Here is an 11,059-nt window from a genome sequence, read left to right as displayed (position 1 = left end):
GGCTGCAACTGTATTGTTATTGTTATTTTTTATTACTTATCTTTCTATGAAGGCCCTCTCCTATTCATATTCTAGTTTATCGTTCAAAACACTGCCTGGCTGCTGGAGTAATTTGGACCCTAGCAACCAGGCAACTGCTAAAATTCCAAACTGGAGAGCTGCTGAACAAAAAGCTTAATAACTCAAAAAACTACAAATAAAAAAAATGAAGACCAATTGCAAATTGTCTCAGAATATCACTCTCTGCCATACACTAAAAGTTAATATAAAGGGTAACAGCCCAGAGCTCAATGGGCATGTGCAGTGCCAGCGACACAAATGATAGCCTAATAAGAGCCAAGACGGGGAGCAGCTGGGGACAAATTTGAAGGCCTGGATCAAAACTCTGGATTCCTACAGTAAAGTTCTAGGTAATGTAACCCCCAAAACAAACACATGTAACAATGCCCAGAGCGCTCTTTGCTCCAAATCTACATTATTTTTCTAGTTTTCAAGATATTTCAGTTTTTATCATTCTAATATAATGAGTTTGATACAACAGTGCCTCCTGCTGGTCAGTTAACAAGTGGGCAGAGATGCGCAGAGGTGCATTCTGGGTTTCCTCCCTTTCACTCACATCTCCCTCACTATATAGAATGGTCAATTCTAAGCAACTTTTTAACTGGTTTTCATTAGTTATTTGTTATAGTTTTTAAATTATTTGCCTTTTTTTCTTCCACTTTTTGCAGTTTTTAAATGGGGGTCACTGACCCCGGCAGCCAGAAAACTATTGCTCTGTGAGGCTCCAGTTTTATTGTTACTTTTTGTAGCTTTCTTTTCTATTCAGGCCCCTCTCCTTATCATATACCAAGCTCTCATCCAAACCACTCCCTGGTTACTAAGGTACCTTGGACCCTAGCAACCAAATAGCTGTTCAATCCCCAAACCGGAGAGCTCCTGAACTGAAAATGAAATAACTAGAAAACTACAAATGATAAAAAATAAAGACCAATTGCAAATCATCTCAGAATATCTCTCTCTACATTATACTAAAAGTTAAGTTCAAGACGAACACCCCCTGTATGGAGGCTCCTCTCCCGCCCCACTGAGCGCTCAGGGACCCCCCAGCTTGGGTATAGCAGATATTGGGGCTGGATGCTGCCTGTGCCGACTGCACAGCTTGTTTTGCCTGGGGGCTGAGAGCAGTTGAAAGTAAGCCGGTCCTGCCAGGACTCAGATGCTTGTGATAGTAATGCAGATGCAGCTGCAGGCGGTGGGGCGCAATTGTGCAGCCCGAGGGGTCTGTATGGCACGGGTTCATGGGTGGGCCTGGGAATAAAATCATCTCTTTATAAAGGTGCCATGACTAATAGAAGTGCTTATTTATCCTCATTCTTTTTATATTCCCAGCAATGGGCACAGGGGCTTCAACAAATGATGGGATGAACAAAGCTACGATATAGACCATGTTTATTGCCGCTCTCTTCCCCCCAAAACTCCCTTTCCCATTTCATCCTTCTCCTACCTTTATCCCCCCTCCTTCTCTCCCTTACCCCCCACCCTTCCCTGCCCCCCTGTCCCTGCTTCTGCCATCAATATAACAATAGACATTAGTGTAGCCATTATCCCACCATGCACCTGTACATAGCACGGAACTATGACACAATCAATACTCCAATCAATCATTTCATTTTCCATGTAAAGCATAGGAGCTTGTGTTTTATTCTCCCTTTGACTGTTATTGTGCACCAGTTTGGGGGCCGGGGCCCGGTGAACCAGGGGCCCCTTTACTTTGTTAAAGTGAAACTGTGGCCCTTAAGGCAAATGGTAAGGACTGGGCTTCAAAATGCTCTGAATAAGTCAGTTTCACTGCCCACATGGATAATGTGATGAATGGGCAGACTGATTCCTTGAAACAGAACCCCTTTTATTTTCTCTCTCGTTCACAAAATGATTTTTGTTAGCACAAAATGAATGTGGCGAGGGCAGCCAGACAGGGAGATGGATATGATGGGTAGATAGAAAGACGGAGTAAAATCCTCCCAAGAGCAGGTAAGGATGGAGATGGATGGCTGGGCCGGACACAGGCTCGGAATGAGCCCAGAGTAAACGAATTAGTGAGAAGGGGCTCAGCCTCGGGGAGAGAGAGGCGCAGGTCTCGCAGATGCCGGAGGCAAAGACAGTTTAGATTGAGATGAATGGAAGGAGCGGCAGTGTGACGGCACCATTACTGGGCTCATGGAGAAAGAGCAATGGGAGGTAGATGTGATAGCAGCCAGAGACATGTTGTACTGGGATTGATAGGAGGATGGGAGAGGGGATTCAGCAAGAAGGAGAGCAGCACTGAGAGGCAGGGAGGAAGGAGAGTCAAGGGAAATATGGGAGAAATGAATAAATATAACAAATGGTACAAAAAAGGACAATTCACAAAAATGTATATCCCATCTGTAAGTACTCATTCAGACAGGCAGAGAAAGAATGCAATACCAGGCTCAACCTCAGGGGGCAACCACTCTTACACCCCCACCTGAGCAGAACTGATTCTCTTAGAATCAGTACAATAATAGCGTATAGCTTATTGTGTGCCCAGAACATTCCTTCTCTGTATATTTGTATTTATACATATGGGTAGGGGGTGCCATAGTGTTTCCCTTAGACAGTACAGTATGGGGGTACAGCTTATTGTGTGCCCAGAACATTCCCTCTCTGTATATTTGTATTTATACATATGGGTAGGAGGTGCCATAGTGTTTCCCTTAGACAGTACAGTATGGGGGTACAGCTTATTGTGTGCCCAGAACATTCCTTCTCTGTATATTTGTATTTATACATATGGGTAGGGGGTGCCATAGTGTTTCCCTTAGACAGTACAGTATGGGGGTACAGCTTATTGTGTGCCCAGAACATTCCTTCTCTGTATATTTGTATGTATACATATGGGTAGGAGGTGCCATAGAGTTTCCCTTAGACAGTACAGTATGGGGGTACAGCTTATTGTGTGCCCAGAACATTCCTTCTCTGTATATTTGTATTTATACATATGGGTAGGAGGTGCCATAGAGTTTCCCTTAGACGGTACAGTATGGGGGTACAGCTTATTGTGTGCCCAGAACATTCCTTCTCTGTATATTTGTATTTATACATATGGGTAGGAGGTGCCATAGTGTTTCCCTTAGACGGTACAGTATGGGGGTACAGCTTATTGTGTGCCCAGAACATTCCTTCTCTGTATATTTGTATTTATACATATGGGTAGGGGGTGCCATAGTGTTTCCCTTAGACAGTACAGTATGGGGGTACAGCTTATTGTGTGCCCAGAACATTCCTTCTCTGTATATTTGTATTTATACATATGGGTAGGGGGTGCCATAGTGTTTCCCTTAGACAGTACAGTATGGGAGTACAGCTTATTGTGTGCCCAGAACATTCCTTCTCTGTATATTTGTATTTATACATATGGGTAGGAGGTGCCATAGTGTTTCCCTTAGACAGTACAGTATGGGGGTACAGCTTATTGTGTGCCCAGAACATTCCTTCTCTGTATATTTGTATTTATACATATGGGTAGGGGGTGCCATAGTGTTTCCCTTAGACAGTACAGTATGGGGGTACAGCTTATTGTGTGCCCAGAACATTCCTTCTCTGTATATTTGTATTTATACATATGGGCAGAAGGCGCCATACAGTGTCGGACTGAGATGCCAGGGGCCCACCAGAAAACCTTGAACCATAGGCCCACTTTCTAAACTATTATCCCTCCTCTCTCAACCTCTATATTATCCAAGTCTCTTTCCTCTATCCCTCCAACTCTTTTTTTCTATACATATACAAATGGGGAATAACTATGCAATGGGCCCAAATGTTAGAAACAAGAGGGCCCACTGTGAGTCTTCCGGGTATCCTGGTGGGCCAGTCCAACACTGTGAATAGCACCCTGATTGGTCAGAGGTTAACGACTATATTTACTGGGCGGTGCCTAACACATTGAATTTCCTTGTTCAAACAACTCTGCCCAATGCCCAATATAACATTAATTGCTTGAATTAAAATTACACTTGTTAATATTTTTCAACAACTAGTACCCACAGACATTTTCTCCCCCACTTGACTCTGATTTCTTCCCTAATTTATTCTCTGAGCCCCTTGATGCCCCTTACTATCAGTATGGGGATGCATAGGGCAATCTATCGTGGCCATTTTAATAAATGGGCAAAAGGTGCAATTGCCCAGTTCTCACCTAGACTTGGGGGCCACCATCAGGCCTTTACAAACATTAACATCCAAGCAGCCTGAGATCACCATTCATTCATGGGGCTACTGTTTATTACATACATTATCAGTTCTCATAACAAAATTAAAGAAAAAATGAAGCCAAAGCTAAAGGACTTTAGGTTAATGCCATTGTACCTGTTATTTATTGCCCTTTTCGTGACCACGTTCCATGCCATACCCCTTTAACTGCTAGGCCGCACTCTCTTCTGACTTCATGCAGTGCCATAGAAAAACCACAGTATAAAGCCTGTTAGAGATTAAGATATTGGGGCCAGCCTGCCTGTCAGATAATGGCTTCTTAAGGCCCCCATACACGTGAAGACCTTCACCCAATATCCCCACCTACGGGTGGGCGATATTGTGGAACACGTAGGCTAATTTGATTGAATTATAACGATGGGTATAGGCAAAGTCGGTTTGCCTATACGAGCCGATGCGGTCCCCGATTCGACTAGATTTTCTAACCTGCCCTATTGATATCTGGACGATTTCAGGCCAGATATTGGTCGGGCAGGGCCGTCGGTAGTGCCCATACATGGGCCGATTAGCTGCCGAATCTGTCTAAGGGATCGATATCGGCAGCTAGAATCGGCCTGTGTATGGGGACCTTTAGGCAATGCTAAACTGCAACATGTTGCTGAGAAAATGAAGAAAATTAAATATAACTACAGTTTCAGCTCATTGGGCAAGTCTATTTGGAAAATGAAAGAAGGCTTTGTGGTCCATTAATAAAGGGATCAGCAACCTTCTGCTTAGCTGAACTATAAAGCAGCATCCACTAAAGGTGCCCATACACCTTCAGATCCGCTCGCTTGGCGATGTCGCACCTTAAGGCCTTTGGAGGGACAATTTTCATCAATTTTATGTGCAAACCCCATAGCACTTGAGTCCCCAAGATTGGCAATCAGCCCCGAGCTCTAGCTTAGATCACGCATAGGTGGGCTTGCATACCCAATAGTTGCCCCAAAAATCCCTTTGATAAATATGTCCCTTAATATAAATGTTATAACAGAGCTTTGCCCTGTGGCACACTCCAAGCACCTGGATACATGAACCAGAAGAACGCAGAAACAATACGGTTAAATGTAATATATATTTATTTTTGTTGTAAAATAGTATGTTTGTACAGTTGTGTGTTAATATGCACACATGCAACATTTGTATATATATATATATATATTCACATTTTTATTAATATATTCATTACAAATATACTATATGCACAGGATTTATATAATAGAAGACGCGCAGAGCAACTTAAGGAGGAGGTTCCAGCCCCTGTACCCTCGGCTACGTGTTGGGATACGAGAAGCATCTTCTTATTATTGTAGAAAACTAAAATCTTAGACAATTATTTATCTCCAGAAAAGTCTCCTTAGATCTCTTTGGAGAAGTGGCAGCATAGACAGTTGGAATCCCATCAACGGCCTCATAACTGATTGCAGAAATAATAGAAATGCTCTGCTTCATGAGTCCTCCCAACGTTTCTGTATGGTTTTCAGTTCCAAGAGTTGATTGTGGGTCTTAAGGTGGCCATACACGTTAAGATTCGCTCGCTTGGCAAGATCGGCATGTGAGCGGATCTTCAGGCGATATCCCCACCTACGGGTGGGCGATATCGGGGAGTGTGGGGACAAACGATCAAATTATATTGGCAGCAATGGGGCAGTCGGTTCAATTTCAGGCCAGATATCGGTCGGGCAGGCCCCTTGTTTCTGGCCCTACACGGGCCAATAAGCTACCGAATCGGTCCGTATAGGCAGCTACAATCGGCCTGTGTATGGGGACCTTTACTTAGGGGTTTTGTCCAACAAGAGCAGCATTTTTCTCTATGTCCTCTGTGGCATCACGCATTGGGAATGAGCAGCCGTCTCCTAAGCTGCTGAAGTTCGGGAGGAGCCAATATCTCATTTCATTGCCAAACACTTGCCTCAGATTCTTGCTGCAGCCCAAATTATATGGATTACTCTCACCATCGTCATCAGAATTCTCCCTGGCAGTTTGATTCCATGTAGCCAGTGGGAAATGGAAGAGGAAAAATAGGAATAAAAATAAAGAGAAGAGTGCAGTGATAACAAACAGCACAATGATTGGGACTTTGGATTCGGTGTTGGGCAGCCGATGAGCCCAGAACAGTACGGAGTAATAAAGCGACACTGCGCACGTGAATAGGCACATAAGCAGCGCATAAAACACGCACAGGAGAAAGAACTTGTAGTTGGAAAACCCCACACAGTTGTTAAGAAATGCGCAGTGATGATCCAGTTTCAGTACACAGATGTCACATACTGGGCAATGGTAACACCTGTCTGGCTTTAGCGCTTGGCACACCATACAGTACCGAATTGCTCGTCGTGCACCGCGAGTATTACGTATAGGCAAATCTTTAGCCATACGGATGAGGATCTCCTGCAACACTTCCGGCCGCTCATCGCTCAGGTACAGCCGCTTGTCGGCCTCCGATAGGCGGAATTGGGCCGGCGGGACAGCAGGAGGGGTAATAACAGTGCGGAGATAGCACCACAGGCACAGGAGGTACAAAAGGTGGAAAATCACCAGGAAAGTCACCTTTGCCTCTAGAACCTCTACTGTCAACATGCAGAGCTCCACCACAAATATATAATAGCAGGCAGCAAGGAGCCCAAGGATGAACAGAACCAAGATCCGGCTAGCCTTCCTCAAGCCAGAATGTTCATCTGCATTTCTCTGATTTTCTTCATTTATCTCTTCTTCTTCATTAATGTTTATCTCAATATGTTTTTCTTCTTTTGACATTATAATATTTTTGAAGTAATATAAAAAATTAAGAAAGCGATAAAAACTGTGAGTCACTGATGTGTCACCACCAGAGCTCGTCAGTCAAATGACCAAGTAGCTGAGTGAGTAAACATCAGCGTCATCACTCTGTCTGTGACATCACAATGGCTTGGTAACCATAGCAACCAACTGTCATGTCATGCACACTATGCCTGCAGTGCAACTGACTTTTCCAACAATGTTACAGAGTTAATGAACATTGGTGATATTATGGCCCGAAGAACTGTCACTACATGTAAAAGAAATGGAAAGGGAAATTTACTAGGGGGGGGTGCCAATGTGTTATGATATACTATATAATATAGTGAATACACTTATTATCCAAGTCTCTTTTTTTTCTATCCTTCCATCCCTTTTTCCCATTCAGAAATAGGGAATGGCCATGCAATTGGCTAAATAGTTAGAAGCAAGAGGGCCCACTGACACCTGGGCCCACCGGGAGTTCTCCTGGTTTACTATTGGGCCAGTCCGACACTGGCGCCATAGTGTTTCCCTTAGACAGTATAGTATGGGGGTACAGCTTATTGTGTGCCCAGAACATTCCTTCTCTGTATATTTGTATTTATACATATGGGTAGGAGGTGCCATAGTGTTCCCCTTAGACAGTACAGTATGGGGGTACAGCTTATTGTGTGCTCAGAACATTCCTTCTCTGTATATTTGTATTTATACATATGGGTAGGAGGTGCCATAGTGTTCCCCTTAGACAGTACAGTATGGGGGTACAGCTTATTGTGTGCCCAGAACATTCCTTCTCTGTATATTTGTATTTATACATATGGGTAGGAGGTGCCATAGTGTTCCCCTTAGACAGTACAGTATGAGGGTACAGCTTATTGTGTGCTCAGAACATTCCTTCTCTGTATATTTGTATTTATACATATAGGGAGGAGGTGCCATAGTGTTTCCCTTAGACAGTACAGTATGGGGGTACAGCTTATTGTGTGCCCAGAACATTCCTTCTCTGTATATTTGTATTTATACATATGGGTAGGGGGTGCCATAGTGTTTCCCTTAGACAGTACAGTATGGGGGTACAGCTTATTGTGTGCCCAGAACATTCCTTCTCTGTATATTTGTATTTATACATATGGGTAGGGGGTGCCATAGTGTTTCCCTTAGACAGTACAGTATGGGGGTACAGCTTATTGTGTGCCCAGAACATTCCTTCTCTGTATATTTGTATTTATACATATGGGTAGGAGGTGCCATAGTGTTTCCCTTAGACAGTACAGTACAGGGTGGGTATAGCTTCTAGTGTGCAAATATTATGGGATGCCAGGAAATCTTTAGGGATGTTATGTGAGGCCCATGGACCATCTCTGACATATTTAAACACATACAGGAATGACTGCAGCCTTTATTGGCAGCTTTGGACATGTTTGCTGCTGGTTATAGACCAATTTCAGTTTATATATTAGATAAGGGCAATGTTTCCTCTATTCGGTTAACACAACCCATTGCTCTTGTTCCTATTGTCTGTGCTTGTACAATCTGTCTGCCTAGATCTGATTGCATTGCTCATCCCTTCCGCTCTGCTCATAGAAGCAATAAGTCTGCCGCTGATTCTCTTTCATTTGATTTTATCCTTTCTTTTCTATTTTGCAATAAAATCTGTGTGGCCGCCTCCTCCTGTACGGTACAATGGGGGACATTTTAGGGGCTGTAACAGAGCGCAAAGATCATTTAGGGTGAGTTTTCATCTGTCTTCAGGGGGATAAAATAGGGGGTGAATACCATGGGGTCTTGCAAACCAACAGCTACGGATCATAAGAATGGGGGATGGTGAGGGCAATAGGGAGACAATATCGTAGGACACTTGTATATAACGACATAGTAAGATAACATGGCTAAGATAGTGAGAGTAGGGCAAGATGGTGAGAGTTGGGCAATGTGGTGAGAGTTGGGCAAGGTGGTGAGTGTTGGGCAAGGTGGTGAGAGTAGGTCAAGAGGGAGACAGTAGGACAAGATGGAGAAAGTATGGCAACATGGAGACAGTGGGGGAAGATGGTGACATTGAGGGAAGATGGAGACAATAAGGGAAAGATGGAGACAGTGGGGAAAGATGGAGACAGTAGGACAAGATGGAGACAGTAGGGCAAGATGGAGACAGTAGGGCAAGATGGAGACAGTAGGGCAAGATGGAGACAGTAGGGCAAGATGTAGACAGTAGGGCAAGATGGAGACAGTAGGGCAAGATAGAGACAGTAGGGCAAGATGGAGACAGTAGGACAAGATGGAGACAGTAGGGCAAGATGGAGACAGTAGGGCAAGATGGGGACTAATGGAAAGACGTTAGTGATGCAGTGTAGGAACAGCTGACGACCATAAGTTAGACAATCCTAGTTCATTAAAGTAAAGTCTCCCCTGGTCTCATGTCATTGGATGCTCTTTGTAAACGGTCCTCCCGTGCCCTCCGATGGCCCACTTAACTGCCCAACCCAGTGTGTGCAGGTATAGCTGCCTTTACTCAATGTTGGACCAGCTAAATGCAAGCAATGCACAGATCTTGATTACAATTACTTTTAGTGTGTTACAGAATGGTAGAAATTTTAAATTGATCTTCATTTTTATAGTATTGCGATTATTTGTCTTCCTCTTCTGCCTCTTTATTATTTGTACCAGTTACATTTGGATCTCTACTCACCTCCCGACTGCACCATCCAGGCCTTGGGCCACACCGCACAGTTAACCAATCACTTCATTAGTCAGTAGCCAATTGCAATGAGCCCGGTTGAACATCAGATGCCCCAGGGCAGCTCATTACAGCACCCATATGCTGCTCATTAGGGCAAGCTGGTGTGACTAAAGCCGGGTGTACACAGGCTGAGACACAGGGCCCCCCACCAGTGTGTATGTGGCTGCATGATTGGTTAAACTATAGCCAAACAACAGAACCCATAGACAATCTGGGTCCCCCTTTTTTCCAGTTCTGCCCCCACCAGTCATAGGGTCTACTGTCCAGTAGTTATGCCACTGCTTGAAACCCAGTTTGAAGGCCAGTTATGGGGGGATTTGGGGTGAGTGCTTATTTGTGCCCTGGGTACCCCTGGAACTATAGCAGGGTGACTGTTACCCCAATGTTTCTATATATCTGTAACCTTGTTATGGGCTAAGGGGGCCCAGCCTGAAGGCCAGTTATGGGAGGATTTGGGGTGAGTGCTTGTTTGTGCCCTGGGTACCCCTGGAACTATAGCAGGGTGACTGTTACCCCAATGTTTCTATATATCTGCAACCTTGTTATGGGCTAAGGGGGCCCAGCCTGAAGGCCAGTTAGGGGGGGATTTGGGGTGAGTGCTTATTTGTGCCCTGGGTACCCCTGGAACTATAGCAGGGTGACTGTTACCCCAATGTTTCTATATATATCTGTAACCTTGTTATGGGCTAAGGGGGCCCAGCCTGTAGGCCAGTTAGGGGGGGATTTGGGGAGAGTGCTTATTTGTGCCCTGGGTACCCCTGGAACTATAGCAGGGTGACTGTTACCCCAATGTTTCTATATATCTGTAACCTTGTTATGGGCTAAGGGGACCCAGCCTGAAGGCCAGTTAGGGGGAGATTTGGGGTGAGTGCTTATTTGTGCCCTGGGTACCCCTGGAACTATAGCAGGGTGACTGTTACCCCAATGTTTCTATATATCTGTAACCTTACTATGAGTTAAGAGTGGCCCTGATCAACGAGCTCTACAGTTTCTATTCCCAATCACAGTGCAGCAATCTCAGTTGCTTTTGTTCTTTCTGTCCTATCTCCCGCACAATAAAACCCCATTCTCTCCCCCATTGCCTTTGTACAATAAAACCCTCCCCATCCTCTTCCCCAGAGCAGAATAAACTCTCCCTTCTCTTCTCCCCCCATTACTCACCTGCCTCTTTCACTTGTTCCTTCTCATGATACATTTATTCTCTCTCATTATTAATTCTCTTCCTGGGTACCTCATAATGGAACAGCTCTTCCTTTTCTACCTTGTTCCTTATACAGAAAAGATCAGCCGCTC

At 44.4% G+C, this 11,059-nt stretch overlaps 1 pseudogene; it reads right to left on the bottom strand.

Annotated features, from left to right (window-relative positions):
* Positions 1-5,986: 5,986 nt before the first annotated feature.
* LOC101735073 lies at positions 5,987-7,365 on the bottom strand (annotated as a pseudogene).
* Positions 7,366-11,059: the final 3,694 nt, after the last annotated feature.

The sequence above is a fragment of the Xenopus tropicalis genome, chromosome 10 (genome assembly GCF_000004195.4).
Source record: "Xenopus tropicalis strain Nigerian chromosome 10, UCB_Xtro_10.0, whole genome shotgun sequence".
NCBI lineage: Eukaryota > Metazoa > Chordata > Amphibia > Anura > Pipidae > Xenopus > Xenopus tropicalis.
The sequence above is the reverse complement of the archived record's forward strand: the minus strand, read 5'-3'. Positions and strand labels throughout refer to the sequence as shown.